This window comes from Rattus norvegicus, chromosome 5, assembly GCF_021556685.1.
Source record: "Rattus norvegicus strain SHRSP/BbbUtx chromosome 5, alternate assembly SHRSP_T2T, whole genome shotgun sequence".
NCBI classification, from domain to species: Eukaryota; Metazoa; Chordata; class Mammalia; order Rodentia; family Muridae; genus Rattus; species Rattus norvegicus.
In genome coordinates this window covers 23025277-23044778 of record NC_141538.1, presented here as the reverse complement: position 1 = coordinate 23044778, position 19502 = coordinate 23025277, and the positions used below count along the sequence as shown (strand labels likewise).

Here is a 19502-nt window from a genome sequence, read left to right as displayed (position 1 = left end):
TCCTTTAGATTTTTAAAAATGTATTTAATGTGCATGTTGGGGAGGGGATGGGGTGCATACCTTTGCACATGTGTATACAGGTCAAAGGTGAATGTCTTCCTTAACCGCTCTCCACATTATTTTTTGGAGACAAGATCTCTCACTGAACTTGATGAATTGGCTGGATGGCCAGCAAGCTTCAGGGATCCATCTGTCTCTGCCTCCCGACACTAGGATTACAGACTTCTGCCACCATGACTGGCTTTTTACGTTCGTGCTGGGAATCCAAGCTCAGGTCTCTTGCTTTACCAACTGACCGGTCGACCTCACACTTTCTACAGAATTTTTTCTTCACTCTATGGCAAGCATATCTATTAGTGACTCCAGATCCACGTTCTTTTGCTGGACTTGCCATGTATAAAACTGTCTTCTACAGGACTTCATAGAAAAGTCCTGGAAAGCATTCCAGTCTGATTAAGCCAGTTGCTCAAAGCTGCCAAAGGGGGGCAGGCAAGGTCTGTTAAAGAAAAAAGGAAGTCAGTGGGCGGAGGGACTAAAAAGTCTGTCAATTCGTCGATTTCCCCAAGGATAAGGTGAGGGAACCCTATCCGCCGCTAGTCAGGGCCTGCTGTAGTTTATACTTGGGGCTGAAATATCACTCACACTTCAAGCTAAAGGCTTGGTCTCCAGGCTGTAGTGGGACTTTCAGGGTATGGAGCATAGTGAGGTAAGTCTGATCTCCGAGGTCATACTTCAGGAAGAAGTATGGGGTAGTATATGTCCCTTGCCATGACGCAGAACTCTACTACAGCCCCAAACAGCCTGGTCAGTTTACCGTGGTCTGAAACTTTGAGCCAAAATAGAAGTTTTCTCTTTTATAGTTGGTTACTTCAGTATTTTTTCATAGAGAGCTGAATAATCCACGGCCCTTCATGATGATGAAATAAGAGACCAAACTCACTTCAGTCTGGCCAGGGACAACCTATGAGGAACTTCTGACTACTACTAGCTCCCAGACCGTTACACTGGGACTCAAGCACACACTTGTGCTATCACAGATCTTCTCTTCCTTTGCCTTGGTCACACAGGTATCTTATATGCATCTTGCAGTTCTGTGGCTTTGGGATGGGGTAGGTATAAAAATCCATCCTCCAATAGTGGACTAAAGGCTACAAAACTTTTACCTCTATCGAACAGGGTCTAGATCCTTCTGTGGTGCTTTATTCTCTACAGCGATAGCTTATGCTGCCGAGTACTGTGTGGCGCCTGTCTATCTGTCTGAATTTAACAAGAGCACTGGTGCCAGGAAGTCTAGGCTCAAGGTTTTTGTTACTTATCCTTAGTATCAGCTCTACCCTGAGGAGAATAGAATAAGGGACCACTAATCCTTTTCATGCTGGTCAGTATTAGGGTCTTGATCAGGATGAAAAGAAGTAAAGTTATTTCAGTAAAGCCAGTAAGCCAAAGATGTGGGTTGAGCTAACCCTGACGTGGCCTCTCAAGGAATAAATCTATGTTCTATGTTTGGCTGTGGAAGCAAGGTATGGCATTCAAAATAAGTGGAACTAATTTAGAAAATTGGGATTATAATAAAACTTGTTAATTTGTCAGACAAATTGGGGATTTTAAATTTATAGAAAAATTGTAACAATGAAAGAGCTTGACAAGAATTTGATAAACAAAGAAAAACAAACAAGCAAAACAAAACAAAGTAACCGGAGTTCATTCCTTTCCTCCTAGTGGGGCTAAAATCCATGTAAGGCTTTTTTGTGAATGTCAAAATGATACTCTTGAGAGAAGTCACCCACAGAGAAAAAGGGCCAAATTAAACACTCCTTGAAATCATTAATGAGTAAAGACATGTGAACAGTTGTTGCTACTTGCAATTGGTAAATTTGTCATTTAAATGGGTTGCTTAAAAAAAAAACTATCCAAGTAAGACTCCTCTAAACAGTGAATAAAGCCATTTAAATATAGATGAAGTTTACTTGCCTTCTGCATTAGTGCTTCTTCAGGCTCTACATTTCCCAAAGTCAGAGCCAAATTCAGTTTCACAATCATAATTCAAACTCCCAGTCAAGTACTGTTTAATCCTCTGTTTCTTAGAAGTGAATGTTTCTTTCAGTTCCATGGACTCAATTATCAATTATTCATCAGTACCTAATAGCCTAGTCGGTTTGGCTTAACCCAGGCTTTTCTGGATTAAACTCACTTGATTTACTTTTCTCATGTATGTAGGACAGTCTAGAAGGCTTAAATAGTGGTGGAAAATTTTCACCATGGTTCTGGAGGCCACAAGTACAAAGTCAAGGTGTGGACAGAGTGCTCCTTCTGCACACTGTGAGGGAGATGTTTTTACCCACTGAGAACAAAGCCGTATTTCTTTAACTTATTCTTGAGACCCTGGTCTCAAAACAGTCTGGATATAATTATTTAAGATGTACATCTTAAATTATCTGTGGGCCATCATTAAAGGCTCCCCTTTGAAGGTCTAATACTGGTGACATAGGTGTGGGATTCTGCATTTTAACAAAGACCTCAGTGTAGGTTGCATGTACTCCGATGTCCGAGAACTGCTTTGCTGATTGACTAAATGTCTGGTACAAATTTGCTTTAGCAAACTAGACCAAGTTCAAATTCTGTGTTCTTGCCATGCACAGGAATGGGTGCCCATAAGTACAGCAACCCAGGGGGCTGAGGCAATTGGAAGGTCAGTCTGAACTACAGTGAGTCCAAAGTCAATCTGGACAACTTAGCAAGAGCCAGTATCAAAATCAAAATCAAAATGGACAGGAAATGTCATAGAATGTGTGCCAGAAGGACATGAGGCCCTAGGTTCAATCTTGAGTACCACGAAAAACAAATAAAGTGAAAGAAATGCATAAATAAACACATAAATAAGTGTTCCTTCCCCTGGGAATGTCCTATGGGGCCACAGTATTAATCTCACTACATTCTTGTATTATTACCTCAGATGCTGTTCCCAAAGTCTCCTTGAGAAAGGCACATGAAACTGAGCATAGAGCACCATGATGTAAGTGACCTCTAGATGGTTAGTGTCTCTATTATACTCCTTGTTACTATTCTTGTGACAAATTCTACCATATTAACTAATCAAGGACTAGACACACAACTTAATCATCTGAAGTCCCTGCTTCTACTTGCCTGGATGTTACCCATTGTCCCTGGGAGGTTAGATATATAAGTGTCACCTACCTGTCTTTGGTCTCTTTTTGACTTACATTTCAACCTTTCTGGCTTTCTCAGATCATATCTTTTCTTGGGCATCTCAATTTCCTATCCAGTGTTTCTTCAACACTGAAGTATGTTAACTACAGTGGGGACCTTGTTTCTTGCAGAGTCTGGGATTGTGGGTCTGAACTTGGACCCACATTAGCAAGGAGCTTCCAGGGGCCACCTGTGTGCTGCTTATCCAGAAAGCTGCTTCTAAAGAAGCAAAACATGAGGTAATCATGTGCCTTTATGGTTTCCCAGAACCCCCACAATGTTTTGTTGCTAAGATATGGCACGTATCCTAGGTTATACCTAAGAGAGATCCTCCAGGTTGTATTTTTTCTTTTCTTTTTTTCGGAGCTGGGGACAGAACCCAGGGCCTTGTGCTTTCTAGCTCTACCACTGAGCTAAATCCCCAACCCTAGGTTGTAGTTTTTGATTGTCTCCTAGGTAGGCAATGCTGTCCAACTGCTTAGCTTGAGTTTTCTGCATGTCATTCCACTTATGCTACTTCAAGTTCATGATGGTGCGAATGTGATTTGCATTCACTAGAGATAGTACTTCTGTTGTGGAATTCAGATTGTTCTCAGGCAGGCACTATAGTCTGATTCCCTCATGTTCAGGGCAGTGGGATCAGACTTCACCTTCTTGTCAATCATGAATCCCTGAGGGGAAACAATCACACCAGTAGAGTTTGCTAATAAACCGGTCTACTTGGTAGTTGGGTGTCTTGTGATACTTTACCCTCTGATATTTTCTATTTGTGGTAAGTTTATTGAGATGTAACACACTGGAAGTTGAGAGGCATCAGCTTATCATATTCCCACTTTATTTACATAGGTGTTGTCTCAATCGTCATTATTTATGAACACACACCCTTGAGAGACATGAAGGTATCATTATCTTCCCCTTGAGCAGTACGAGCATTGTGTTATCTAAAAACAAGCTTTACATAGTGCAGGAATTCAAGAAAGAGCCACTCCAAATTTTGAAATTTCAAAGCAGGGCAATTTCTTTGCTAAGAATATTATCAGCAATCTTGTCCTTTTCCTTTTGCATGGTTGCTTGTTTTCTTCCAGCTTCGTGCTTTATTTAACAATGAAGACCATCCCCCATAGTATTAAACATAAGAATACAAATCTCTCAACATCACTGGTTCTCCCCTGGTCCTGCTTGTAAATCTATTTCTACGAAGTGAAATATCACACTCCACCACACAGGGGAAGCATCGCTCTGTCTAGATTCCATTAGAAAAGCCATATTCCGAGGTTTAGGTGGAATTTCAGAACCTTAGAGTTAACACGGAGCCCCACAAAAGTGACCTCACTAGTAAGAAAGGTCTGTTGGTTAAAATTGCAGCAGTGTAACCTTTGGTTTAAAAGTTTATTTGGAGAGCCTTTAGTGAAGGAGAGTCTTTAGTGAAGCCTCGGGGGAAGTAGCTTTCCTCTGCTGTGTGGGATTCTGTCCAGACGTCTGAGCAGACTGGGATGCAAGCCATGCACCACATGTCGGGAGGGGAAGAATTCTTGTTTAGGATACCACAAAGGTCCTAGGTCCTTGTAAGGTAGAGGTAAGAAAAGTCAACAAAAAGAATAATCAGCAGAGGCCTTGAGAATGCTGTGTGCACAGACGACGTCGAAGCAGCCTTGAATGACAATGAAAATGATAATGATGATCATGGTGAAGATAATCATGATGATGGTGCTGGTGATGGTGCTGGTGATGGTGCTGTGATGGTGCTGGTGATGATGGTGGTGATGATAATGATGTTACTGATGATGTTGATATTGTTGTTGATAATGATGATAAAATAACCACCCTCAAAGATTATCTAAGCCCATATCTAAAATTCCAGCTGTTGTAAATGATGATGGAAGTTATATTTGGCTCGATGCTATGAGTTTCACCTAAGAAGGTATACACTTTTGAATATATTTTGATTTTGCATCTATGACAACAGAAAAGACAACTCACTTACTTGTGTTTTCTAGTTGAAAACTTGGCACACTAAGGATGAATTGAAGTTCCATCAAATGAATATCCAAACACAGTTTCAATATACTATTGCATTAGGTCATTATTAAGGCTGAACTCCTAAGGGAGAGGTAAGTCCCCGCTGCAATCCATCCCTCTGCTATTGACAGCTGGGTGGATGTACATGTAGAAGGACAGGCTCAGTAGGACACTGACCAGTTCCCAACTCCCTGTACTGATGTGCTCCCTCTTTGCATTTACATAACACAGGTAGAAGTATCAGAGTGGCTGCCCTGGCATAGAGACACCATGGTGCTAGGTAAGGTCCTTCTTTAGAGTCAGCCCTTTTAAGAGCCGATTATATTCAGTTCACTTAGACCTCAGAGGTCACAACATAGAGGCAATGTGCAACAGGGTGAACTTAGCAGTGATCCTATGTTTCTGTAGTCAATTTAGAGAATTTCTTAGTTCCATTTCAGTGCAATTTTAGTCTATCCTCCTCTTGCTTTTGAGCTCCAGATCTGTCTATACAACTGCCTATCTGAGACTATCACTAAGGTGTTTCTTTTCCCTCAATACCATGGGTCCCTGACTGTCACCCACGCAAGGAAAGGCAGCATCACAGACAGACCCTTCAGTCAGCGTTTCACTCTTCTCTCATTCCCAGGCAGGAAGTCATGACAGCTAACTGTCAAAAATCTTTGTGGTTATATTTTCTTTCTTTTTTTTTTAATTAACTTGAGTATTTCTTATATATATATTTCGAGTGTTATTCCCTTTCCCGGTTTCTGGGCAAACATCCCCCTCCCCCCTCCCCTTCCCGATGGGTGTTCCCCTCCCCATCCTCCCCCATTGCCGCCCTGCCCCCAACAATCTAGTTCACTGGGGGTTCAGTCTTAGCAGGACCCAGGGCTTCCCCTTCCACTGGTGCTCTTACTAGGATATTCATTGCTACCTATGGGGTCAGAGTCCAGGGTCAGTCCATGTATAGTCTTTAGGTAGTGGCTTAGTCCCTGGAAGCTCTGGTTGCTTGGCATTGTTGTACATATGGGGTCTCGAGCCCCTTCAAGCTCTTCCAGTTCTTTCTCTGATTCCTTCAACGGGGGTCCTATTCTCAATTCAGTGGTTTGCTGCTGGCATACGCCTCTGTGTTTGCTGTATTCTGGCTGTGTCTCTCGGGAGCGATCTACATCCGGCTCCTGTCGGCCTGCACTTCTTTGCTTCATCCATCTTGTCTAATTGGATGGCTGTATATGCATGGGCCACATGTGGGGCAGGCTCTGAATGGGTGTTCCTTCTGTGTCTGTTTTAATCTTTGCCTCTCTATTCCCTGCCAAGGGTATTCTTGTTCCCCTTTTAAAGAAGGAGTGAAGCATTCACATTTTGATCATCTGTCTTGAGTTTCATTTGCTCTAGGCATCTAGGGTAATTCAAGCATTTGGGCTAATAGCCACTTATCAATGAGTGCATACCATGTGTGTTTTTCTGTGATTGGGTTACCTCACTCAGGATGATATTTTCCAGTTCCGACCATTTGCCTATGAATTTCATAAAGTCATTGTTTTTGATAGCTGAGTAATATCCCATTGTGTAGATGTACCACATTTTCTGTATCCATTCCTCTGTTGAAGGGCATCTGGGTTCTTTCCAGCTTCTGGCTATTATAAATAAGGCTGCGATGAACATAGTGGAGCACGTGACTTTTTTATATGTTGGGGCATCTTTTGGGTATATGCCCAAGAGAGGTATAGCTGGATTCTCAGGCAGTTCAATGTCCAATTTTCTGAGGAACCTCCAGACTGATTTCCAGAATGGTTGTACCAGTCTGCAATCTGTGGTTATATTTTCAAGGATGGCCTTCCATGTCTTTATCTCTTGGTATTTCCATTGCCATCACTTGAGTCAATAAAGCCATCGTCTCTGCCTATAAGATGGCACTGAGTGTCCTCCTGTCTGTCTCTAATCCAATCAATCATCTTTCTGAAAATATAAGCAGTCCTGAGGAACTGAAATTACATTATATTTGGGACATTCCTACTATTCATTAAATATCATTTTTCTTTTCTTTCATTGTGGCCCAAGGTGGCTAACTTGTCCCACTGTCCTGAGTCTTTCTTGGCTGTAGTCCTGAAAGTCTTGTGTCTCAGAAAGTCCTGCATTATAGCAGTCCAGGACACTAGCTCACCCAACCCCTGACCAGACCTAGTTTCCCAACTTCATCCTGTTTCTCTTGGGTCCTCAGTTCCTAGAATTCAGTAGAGTTTTATTATTGTATAGATGGGCTGTGCTGGCTTTTAGATCTTTGGCTTCCCCTTCCCATGACTTCTGCTCTCCAGAAGTTCATGTTGATGTCTTTTGTCACATGTGAGACATGTTGGGTCATATTTTGATGACATCTCATCATGTAACCCTGGCCCTTACTATAATACAACCTGAAACTGTCATTTATATGCTCTTCTTCCTGAGTTGGAGATGGAAGCCAGAGCCTAGAGCATATTGGGCAAGAACCAATGAGCCTCAGCTCCCACCTGATATTTCTGTGTATATAATTTCTTCATTTAAAGTTTTATCTTTTAGTAGGTATAATTTATTAGATTGGACCTCCTTTTTTTATTTAAACCATTGGTTCTCAACCTGTGGGTGACCACCCTTTTGGGGAATGCATATCAAATATTTATATTATGATTCACAACAATAGCAAAACCACAGCTAGGAAGTAGCAGTAAAATAATTTTATGGTTGGGATCACCACAAAGTGAGGGACTGTACTACAGACCACAGCATTAGGAAGACTGAGAACCACTGCTTTAAATTGTGCCCAGAACAATGTGTGCCATTCTGTTATTCAGTGAATATTTATGACAGGAACTTGACCAACATATAGAGCTCAGGTGTCTCCCCATTAGTTTCTTTTTTTTTTTTTTTCTTTTCGGAGCTGGGGACCGAACCCAGGGCCTTGCGCTTGCTAGGCAAGCGCTCTACCGCTGAGCTAAATCCCCAACCCCAGCCCATTAGTTTCAATTAAACCATTGAACTTCCTATCAGATTGCACATTCTCAGCTGCAAATTCAGTTTGGTGGGTGAACCTTGGAGGCCAGGAGTTTGCCACTAAATCCCTACCCTAATACACCACAAAGGTGGTCTGCAGAACATATTTTGAGATGGGTTGAGCCCTGACTTTTAAAAACCATCGCCCTCTGTACTGCCTTGTCCCTAAGTGGTTTATCACCACTGAATAAATTAGTCCCCTGGTTTCTCTGACTCCAGAGTTAACCTTCAGGAAACTTCTTTTAGCTATAGGAAATGCAAAGACTAAAGACATGCCCTTTTACCTCTATTATATCTAGGATTTTCTGCTTATCAGAACTAGCTTAAATGCCAAAAGGTTATAAAACCTTTAAATGCCTCTACAGAGTGATTTTGACTATGTTCTTTGCCACCAACTACAGTTTCTTTGTCTTAGCTTTCTATTTCTTTCCTTCTTCTTTTTCCTTTTTTCTCCTTCTTACATGTTATTAACTCCAGTTTCAGGGATGTTTCACAAGCAGAAAGAACCAGAATTTTCAAATTCTTTCTTATTTCTTCTTCTCTCTCTCTCCCCACACTCCTCCACCTAGTTGGACTCTGTATCTCTGGGTGGTCTCTAACTCTAGATTCTTTTGCTTTAACTTTTAGAGCACTGAGATTACAGCTATGTCCCACTACACTCAGCCTTTAAATTTCTCTTGGTCACTGTTGTCTTTGAATGTTTTAAGTTGGAATATGAATATGTATCATTATAGTCTTAGTTCATCCAAGAAATTACCTTTTTGAGGACACACACAGTCTTTTCCATTGTCATTTTGCCTAAATGTAGATAGACATATGTACTCAACAAGTTATCAGAGTGGATGGATGGGCGGATTGTAGGAATGAACAATGTATTCACTATCAAGCACAAACAAAAAAAAACTCAGTGTAATGGAATGCACAATTTATAAGAAAATAGTTAACTATGTAGGGTAAGTGCATGTTTCAGAGACTCAACAAAAGAGATAGAATTCAGGATCCAGAGCTGAGGAAGGCCACAGATCCACTGATGCGTTTTCTCCCACATTGGCTTATCCTTTGGAAGTAGCCAGCATGGAGAAGGCTTTCGGGTTAGTTTCAGTTTGATTTGTGGCTTGCAACTTAACTGCATTGGGTTTTCAGTAATGAGATTTTGCCATCTACTTACTGTAGGCAACCAAAACTAAGGACAAAAGGTCTCTGGAAATGCATTGACTAATAACTCACAGGAAGTAAAGCACAGTGAGAAAGGGGGGAGGGTGTTGCTATTTAATGCTTCAGGACTGATCTATCAGGCAACTACACCCACTTGTACAAACTTAGCATAAAAATTAGGAGGGTGTCCTCATTAGTTTTAATTGCCAACTCGGCATAGCTTAGAGTCATCTGAGAGGAAAGCCTTGATCATGATTGCCTTGATCATGTTGGCCTGTGGAAATGCCATTGAAGAATTGCTAAAATTGTACGTTGATGTAGGAGGGCCTAGCCCACTGTGAATCTTACTATCAGCAGGAGACTTTATAAGAAAGCTGGTTGAGCATAAGCCCACAAGTGAGCTAATAATCATTCCTTCATGGTTTCTGCATCTAGTTTCTGCTTGACTTCCCGCTGTAGATTCCTCCAATGATGAACTAGGATTTGCAGCTGTAATCCAAGTAAATTTTTCCCTTTTTTGTGTCAAAGTGTTTTATTATGACAACAGGAATCAAACTTGGACAGGCGAAAACCAACCTTTTTGTGAAGGGATTGGAGGCTCACTCTAAAGAAGAAAAGTCATGTCTGATGCTGCAAAGCTAGTCATAAGTCTTAGATGGCAATCTACTTTAATCCTTTCTCTAAATGAACATCTTGCCAAACTATCTTATGAATATTTATACTTATACCTATGGAGTAATGTTGGTTTTGTATTTAGACAGTTAAGCTTCTTTCTTCAATGGGCAACCATGTAGAGACTCATGACTGGTTAAAGTGACTGATGAGGCTCATCCCTAAATAGGACATCTGTATCTATTCTCCTTTCTTCCCCAAGGCTTTGGGAATATTGCAAAAGAAAGACTGAAAGAATGTAAGGATGTAAGGAAGGTGAGGAATATTGTGAAATGATATTTCTGAACATAGCCAGGTTGATATACTCAGAAACTCATTGCAAGTATGGTTATCTGAACAAGACTCTCACAAGACCAAGTCAACAGTATCTGTCAACATCCAATCTGGTAGCATCCAATGGACCCAATGAGATGCCAGCAGACAATGTGGACCCAGTGGGATTCCAGCAGACAATACTAACTGGACCCAGTGGGATCCCAGTAGACAGCACTAACTGGACCCAGTGGGATCCCAGTAGACAGCACTAACTGGACTCCATGGGATCACAGCAGATAAGACTAATTGGATCCCATCAGGTCCAAACAGAAAAAGAAAAGATATGGCTTGTTGGAGAGTATCTGGGATGGCAAGGACTATGAGAAAGGAGTTGGGAGTAGATATGATAAGATATATACAGATATTACATTGCCAAAGAATAAATAAATGATATTCAAAACAACAAAAAGAGGAAAGACAATATTTTTATTAATTTTAAGAAGAAGAAAGTCATTTTGTGAAGCAAACGAGGGGAGAAGAATATATACACCATGGAGAAAAACAGCAGGGAATTCATAATGAGGCAGGATGTGGGAGACATTGAAGAACATGAAGACTGGAGAGATGGCTCAGTGGCTATGGGCCCTTGTTGTTTTGCAGAGAACTCAGGCTTAATTTCCAGTTCCCACAATCATCTATATCTCAAGTTCCAGGTGGTATGGTGTCCTTTTCTAACTTCTATGAGTGCTAAGCACACATGGTACATACATGCAGGCAAAACATTCACCCCCTCCAATCAAATAGATATATCTTAAATATATATTTTTAAAAACATTCATGTAGCTTAATTTTAAGAGGTTGAATGTTCAAAATCCATCAAGTTCATTGGCTTTGCCTGACGTGGTCTTAGATGCATCAAGACATGGTAGAGAAAGAAGCAAGAAGATAACCTCATGGAAGATAAAATACACCACAAGTGTGCAGCCTCCTGTCATAACAACCTACTTCCAAGCGCCGGTCCCTAAGAAAGTAATGCTTCCCATCTCCCACAGCCAGGCCCTACTTCTTGAGAGGCCATCACCTTTCTACTCTACCTTTCAGAAGCAAGCTTCCTGTACAGAGACCCCAGCCAAGCTGACACATGACCACTCAGACAATGAGTATGGAGGAGGATGTGGCAGAGAGAGTGATTTCTCCCAAGACTCTGAAGGCTATCACAGGACAAGGGGAAATTAAGATTACAGATGGAATTAACATTCCTATCAGAGTAAATGCAGCCTAGCCCCAGTGAAGATTGGAAATGCAAGAGTGGGCAACAAAATGAACGAGAGAGAGAGAGAGAGAGAGAGAGAGAGAGAGAGAGAGAGAGAGAGAGAGAGAGAGAGAGAGAGGGAGAGAGGACAGCATGAGGACATGACCAGATCTTGCTGTCTCTGTGATGGATAAAGGGGCATACATGAAGGAGAGTACAGGCCACTTCTAGAAGCTAGGGAAACCCTGGGAATGGATGACTCCCCAGAACTTCAGAAAGAGATAAGGCTTCTGTGGCATATCGTACATGAAATAACAATTCTCCAGTAAGGCTTGTCAGAACTAAGTTATTTTCACGCTTCTAAGCTATGGAAATGTAATATAGCAAACATGTGTTGCATTTTTAAAAAATATTTATTTTGTAAGAGTTGTGTGGGAGGTTGGGGGAAGGTATGAACATAGGTGCCCACCCACAGAGTTCATAAAATGGTGTCAGATCTGGAATTGAAGTTCCAAAAAGTGAGCTGCTTGGTGTAGGGGCAGAGGACAAAACTTCAGGCCTCTGCAAGAGCAGCAAGCACTTTTAACCACCAATCCATTTCTTCATTCAAATATGCGTAGTTGTAGGGAACAAATCTGTGGTGATATGTTATAGTAGTGATATAAATTAACATAAAGACTTTATTTGAGAACACAGACAGTGGGAAAGTGAGAAAACAAGGACTTATAAGCCATTACAGTTTTCGGGGCCAGAATTATTGAGATTTGATTTCACAGCAGCAGCACATGGGAAAAGAGGCAAAAGGTACTGGAAATAGTTTGCAGATGCTGAGGGGCAAGGACTTTGGACTTTCTGGAGTGGGTGCAGGAAACTGAAGCAGAGAAGGAAAGAAGAGCAGACCAGTTTCTGTAGCAACACCACTGTGAGTTATAGGCTGTCTTTGAGACTCCTTCTATCAGATGACGAATGGGGTTCCTCAGGGAAATGCTAAGAATGAAGCTGAATGCAGGCTTGGGGGCAAACGATATTAGATCACCATGGAAACAAAAGGAGAAGCAAACAGAAATAAGGAGAAGCAAAACAGGGTCAGAGATAAAGGAACATCTGAGAAGCTCAATGTCAGTGGTGCTAAGACAGGTGGCAAAGACTGATGGCATCAAGTGTGTCAGAAAGGCAAGCTAGGATGAGCCCTGTTTGCATAGGAAATACCCTCTCCACTCAAGACTCAGGTATTGAATGCCTGGTCCTCAGCTGATTGTGCTATTTCAAGGGGTGACTGAGACTTTGGGGAATCAGACACCTCTGGAGAGGTAAGTCACCAGGGGCATTTTTGTCCTTTCCTGTCTCTCTGCTTCTTAGCTTCTCCAAGATAAACAACATTTTTACCTCCTGTTACCAGAAGCCCACCATCACCACGATGTTCCTTTTCACTCTAGGCCCATGTGCTTTGGAACATGCCAGCCTGGAATGGAAGCCTTTAAAACCAGGAGCCAAAAAAGAATTGTCCTCCTTGAGACTGTTTCAATTATTCCAATGGCCAAAACCTAACAGACACAGGTGAGGGATCTATGGTAGCTTCTGGTGCTGGGCAGGCATTGTAGAGAAGAAGGACTCTACCCTGCCACATTCCAGAAACCCAGTCGATTAAGTCAAGACCAGTTTATATTTTGACAGGTCTGAAGTCTAGAAGTCAGAAATCAAGGTGTTTGCAGGAGTGCTCTCTATGGAGACTCTGTGAAGTCTCTTTGTTTGCTTCTGCTTCTGTCTTCTGCAGCTGGTGTAGCTGTTAGTTTACATCTCTCCGCTTGGCCACTGTGGTCCCCTCACCTGCTGCTTTAGCTTTGCCCGACTTCCCATATCTCTCTCCCATAAGGATTCTCATGCTTGGATTCAGTGCCCACTCTGCTAATCCAGGTTAAAAGAAATCTTCCAGCAATCTTCAATTAAATACTATTTTGTCCATATAAGGTAATATTCACTCTTTTATCAAATGCCGGAAATATTCAGATGTTTTGGGACCAAGGTTTTCCTTTGTAATGTAACATTCTTCTTGTTTCCAATGGTTGGTAGATACTCAGACCAGATAACCTTTCATAGTCCATTTCAGGCTGAAAATTTTGCGATCTACCATCAGATCACTAAGGTGAGAACCTCGATTATTATTTAGCATATGCCCAACATAATGGATATCACAAATAATCTTTGTTTGAAATCATAACAGCAACTTGAATTTGTGTTATGTTTAGGTTTCCTACTAGTCCAGACGTCACTGCAGCCCATACACCCCGGAACAGACTGTGAACCACGGTGGGGCCCATATGGTAAAGGCTACCCTTTCTTTTCCTCACTGTGTTAGCTGATTGTCCCATGATTTATTTTGCAATTATGGAAGTTTCTCTAGGAAGTAAACTCAGGACATCATTGTGTCAGGAAAAAAATTGGATGTAGATATTGAGTTATCTGATTTAATTACTCTAAGGTACATTATGTACACCCTGACAGCAATTGACAGAGAGGAAAGGGAACCCCTATATCAAGTAAATGCTTTAATAAACAGCTAATTTATGAGCATATTCAGTGTTTAGGAACAAAATTTGCATATAAAGTGGTTTTCTAAATTGCTCTATAATGGTTGAAACCCTCCACGGCTCTCTTCCTATGTTGTTTGAGATTGCTTTGTGAGCTGATCCTCTAAGAGAAAGTGCAAAGGTCACGCTGACCCTGCTAGACAGTTATTTAAAATGCTGATTTAGAGAAGTCTTAAAAATTAATGAGACTGTCATATTTAAGAGAAGTAAAGAAGGGGCTGGTGATTTAGCTCAGTGGTAGAGCGCTTACCTAGGAAGCGCAAGGCCCTGGGTTCGGTCCCCAGCTCCAAAAAAAAAAAAAAAAAAAAAAAAGAGAGAAGTAAAGAAGTTTTATTTGAATTTTGTGTCAAGCAAGACAGGAAAATTCCTTTTTCTCCACTCAGAATTTCTTTTTCCTTTGGGTGTGTGGGGAAAAAGCACTTTTCTTCTCATCTCATCTGCTTTCCTTTGGGGCCGAGATGATGGATTTTCCAAGGACGAGAGATAGAAAGAAAAAGAGCCAGACAGGAGAGCCTGAGCAGCTGCAGGCACCTTGAGGCTCACCACAGTTAACAGGGGTTTGTTTACCAACTGTGGGAACAGTTCAGACTTTCCACCCTTGGCATTGGCAATTTTCCTCCTGACCTCTGTTTTAGAAACTAGATGTTTTTGATCACTATGTTCCCAATATTTGGGATCTCTTCCCTGTGGGAAACAAGAAGGCCACAGTTAAGAATTAGAAATGTCTCCAAAGCTAAGGAGTAGGCTGTAGCTCTTAAAGTTGGATGCTAAAACTCAGAATAAAACAAAATTCACGGAGCACAACCAAATTCCTTCTACGAAGCCACAATTACTCTTATACTGAAACCACACAAAAACCCAACAAGAAAGAGAACTTCAGATAAATTTCCCTTATGAATATTGACACAAAAATACTCAATAAAGTTCTTACAAACCGAATCCAAGAACACGTCAAAATGATCATCCATCATGATCAAGTAGGCTTCATCCCAGGGATGCAGGGATGGTTTAATATACAAAAATTCATCAATGTAATCCACTATATAAACAAAGTCAAAGATAAGAACCACGTGATCATTTCATTAGATACTGAGAAAGCATTTGACAAAATTCAACACCCCTTCATGATAAAAGTCCTGGAAAGATCAGGGATTCAAGGCCCATACCCAAACATAGTAAAAGCAATATACAGCAAACCAGTAGCTAACATCAAACTAAATGGAGAGCAACTTGAAGCAATCCCACTAAAATCAGGGATTAGACAAGGTTGCCCATCCTCTCTCTACTTATTCAATATAGTACTCGAAGTCCTAACCAGAGCAATCAGACAGCAAAAGAAGACCAAAGGGATACAATATGGAAGGGAAGAAATCAAAATATCACTATTTGCAGATGATATGATATTGTACTTATGTGATTCCAAAAGTTCCACCAGAGAACTACTAAGCCTGATAAACAAATTCAGCAAAGTGTTGGGGTACAAAATTAACTCAAATCAGTAGCCTTCCTCTACTCAAACAGGATAAACAGACTGAGAAAGAAATTAGAAAAATGACACCCTTCATAATAGTCCCAAATAATATAAAATATCTTGGTGTGACTTTAACCAAGCAAGTGAAAGATCTATATGAAAAGAACTTCAAGTCTCTGAAGAAAGAAATTGAAGAAGATCTCAGAAGATGGAAAGATCTTCCATGATCATGGATTGGCAGGATCAATATAGTAAAGATGGCCATATTGCCAAAAGCAATCTACAGATTCAGTGCAATTTCCCATAGATATTCAAACTCAATTCATTATAGAGATAGGAAGAGCAATTTGCAAATTTATTTGGAATAACAAAAACCCAGGATAGCGAAAACTATAATCAACAATAAAAGAACTTCTGGGGGGAATCACCATCCCTGACTTCAAGCAGTATTACAAAACTATAGTCATAAAAACTGTATGGTATTGGTACAGATACAGGCAGATAGATCAGTGGAACAGAATTGAAGACCCAGAAATGAACCCACACACCTATGGTCACTTGATCTTTGACAAAGGAGCCAAAACCATCCAATGGAAGAAAGATTGCATTTTCAACTAATGGTGCTGGTTCAACTGGAGGTCAGCATGTAGAAGAATGCAAATCAATCCATTCTTATCACCATGTACAAAGCTTCAGTCCAAGTAGATTAAGGACCTCCACATCAAACCAGATACACTCAAACTAATAGAAGAAAAAGTGGGGAAGAATCTTAAACAAATGGACACTGGGGAAAATTTCCTGAGCAAAACACCAATGGCTTTTGCTCTACAATGAAGAATCAATAAATGGGACCTCATAAAACTGCAAAGCTTCTATAAGGCAAAATACACTGTCATTAGGACAAAATGGCAATCAACATACTGGGAAAAGATCTTTACCAATCCTACATCTGATAGAGGGCTTATATCAAAAATATACAAAGAGCTCAAGAAGGTAGACTCCAGAGAGCCAAATAACCCTATTAAAAATTGGGTACAGAGCTAAACAAAACATTCTCAGCTGAGGATTATCGAATGGCCAAAAAGCACCTAAAGAAATGTTCAACATCCTTAGTCATCAAGGAAATGCAAATCAAAACAACCCTGAGATTCTACCTCACACCAGTCAGAATGGCTAAGATAAAAAACTCAGGTGACAGCAGATGCTGTTGAGGATGTGGAAAAAGCAGAACACTCTTCCATTGTTGGTAGTATTACAAACTAGTACAACCACTTTGGAAATCAGTCTAGAGGTTCCTCAGAAAATTGGACATTCCACTACATGAGGACCCAGCTATACCTCTCCTGGGCATATACCCAAAAGATGCTCCAACATACAACAAAGACACATGCTCCACTATGTTCATAGCAGCCTTATTTATAATAGCCAGAAGCTGGAAAGAACCCAGATGCCCTTCAACAGAGGAATGGATTAAAAAAATGTGATACATCTACTCAATGAAGTACTACTCAGCTATAAAAAACAATGACTTCAAAATTCAGAGGCAAATGGAATGAACTAGAAAATATCCTGAGTGAGGTAATCCAATCACAGAAAAAACACACTTGGTATGCACTTATGGTTAAATGGCTATTAGCCCCAAAGCTCGAATTACTCAAGATGCAATCCACAGACCACAGGAAGCTCAAGAAGAAGAATGACCAAAAGGAGGATGCTCCTAGTCCTTCTTAAAAGGGGAAAAAATATCCATAGGAGGAACATGGAAGCAAAGTTTAGAGCAGCGACTGAAGGAATGGCCATTCAGAGCCTGCCCTACATCTGCCCCAAATATATACAGCCACCAAAACTAGATAAGATTGATGAAGCAAAAAATGCATGCTGAAAGGGACCGGATATAGCTCTCTCCTGAGAGACACATACAGAGCATGTCCAATACAGAGGTCAATACTAGTAGCAAACCACTTAACTGAGAACAGGAACCCGTTGGGAGGAATTAGAGGAAGGATTGAAAGAGTTGAAGGAGCTTGCAACCTCATAAGAACAACAATGCCAACCAACCAGAGTTTCCCAGACTAAACCACTACGAAAAGTCTATACCTGGACTGACCCAGGGCTCCAACTGCATATGTAGCAGAGAATAGCCTTGTTGGGGCACCAGTGGAAGTAGAAACCCTTGGTCTTGCCAAGGTTGGACCCCCAGTGCAGGGAAATGGGGGGGGTGGCAATAAAGGGGATGGATGTGAGGAACACCCGTATCCGGGAAGGGTAGGTGATGGAGGCTTATGGACAGGAAACCTGGAAAGGGAATAACATTTGAAATGTAAGTAAAGAAATATATCTAATTTTAAAAAGGAAAAAAAATTCAAATTTTGCTTAATATCATTGATGTAAATGGAAATTAACCGAACATTTTTTTAAGTCATCATTTTTAGGAAAATAAACAGATCTATCTACAAAGGATTTCTGGTTTGTTTTTTGTGGTTTTTTTTTTTTTTTTTTTAGAGTGAACCAAGAAACATGGTGATGCAGCAACACCAGTTTCAAAGGTGCTTTTCTGCTCTTCAGGCTATGAATCCTTCAAACAACAGTCTCCTTCACCAAACACCCAGCAAGCTTCTCAGAGCTGCCATTGTAGCTAAACCTGAACTTGAGCTCCTGAATCTGTTCTCATGGGATTCAGTTCTAGCAATAGGCATGCTCAGCTGAACCAAAATCTTGTACCTTAGGATGGTCCATCGGATCTCATCCGTGCTGTTGTCTGAGAGTGTCTTCTGTGCAGAGTCTGTTCCACTGGCCTTCCATCAGTTTCAACAGAGCTGCCACTTAAGTGATTTCTATCCTGTCTACTCTGTCTGTAGATGACTGCTTGCTTGTGTTTGGAGCTGTGCCTATCTCTTCACACTGCTGGGTAACATGCCTGCCTGCCTGCACACAGCCCCTCTTCCATAGTCTTCCCCGCTAGCTTTTTAAAATAGATTTTCTCCCCAGTATAATAGTGTCTTGTTACAGTTCCTCTCCCTCAACTCCCCCCACACCCAATTCCACACTCTTTTCTTTCTCTCTTATTAGAATACAAATAGACATCTAAAAATAATAATAAAGTAAAATAAGATTAAAAAAATAAGAATGAAGTGAAATAGGATGTAACAAACAGACGGAGAGAAACCAAAGTAAAAGTCCAAGGAAAAAAAATATTCCCTTGCCCTTTTCAATCCTTATGTTTCTATACAGAACGCAGAAATCATAATTGTTACTGAAAGGTCTCTGTCATCTTCCTGTTTAAGTTCTAAATTGCTCACTCTGATTTGTAAGAATGTACACCCTGTTTACCCACCCAATCACTTGCAGTCACTTGCTTTTTCCCAAACCCTCTTGTGCCATAGTTCCATCTCATTTGAAGGAGTCACTGTATTTGTTTCGGGGCTCTGTTTCATGTCTTTATTATCAACAGCCTCACATCCCATAAACTCATGCCCAACCTTTCTATCTCGTAGGTTGATCAGCTAACTCTGGGCATTCTTGTCCTCTTCTCTTTCTCCTTCCTTGACCCTCAAAATCACATTCTGTTGAATGCTCCAGCATTCCAATTTTTTATTTACTATAACCACATACCTGAGTCAGGATAACATCTTCAAAGAAAAGAGGCTGATGAAAAATCATCATTCTGGAGATTTAAGCATAGTGCCAGTCTCAGCTCTGTTCTGATGAAAGACTCAAGAGGACACTAGAAAATTATGAGAGATGGAGAACGCATATCACTAAACAGGAAGCTGAAGAGAGAAGGTTATATAGTCCCTGCTGAGGGCATATTCTTAAGTAACCTAAAGATATCTCATAAAGCAAGCAAGGTAATCCCTTAACACTGAAGAATGGG

At 40.9% G+C, this 19502-nt stretch overlaps 1 long non-coding RNA gene across 3 annotated transcripts in view; it reads left to right on the top strand.

Moving 5' to 3' along the window:
- The window catches only part of LOC120102816 (uncharacterized), a 55260-nt gene that overhangs the window by 14443 nt on the left and 21315 nt on the right, over positions 1–19502 (top strand). Inside the window, exon 2 of one of the 3 annotated variants that reach the window (XR_015620116.1) lies at positions 13816–13890. The exons of the other annotated variants lie outside the window; for them this stretch is intronic. This is a non-coding gene — a long non-coding RNA (uncharacterized LOC120102816). The remainder of the gene's footprint in view (positions 1–13815; positions 13891–19502) is intronic. 3 annotated transcript variants of the gene reach the window in all.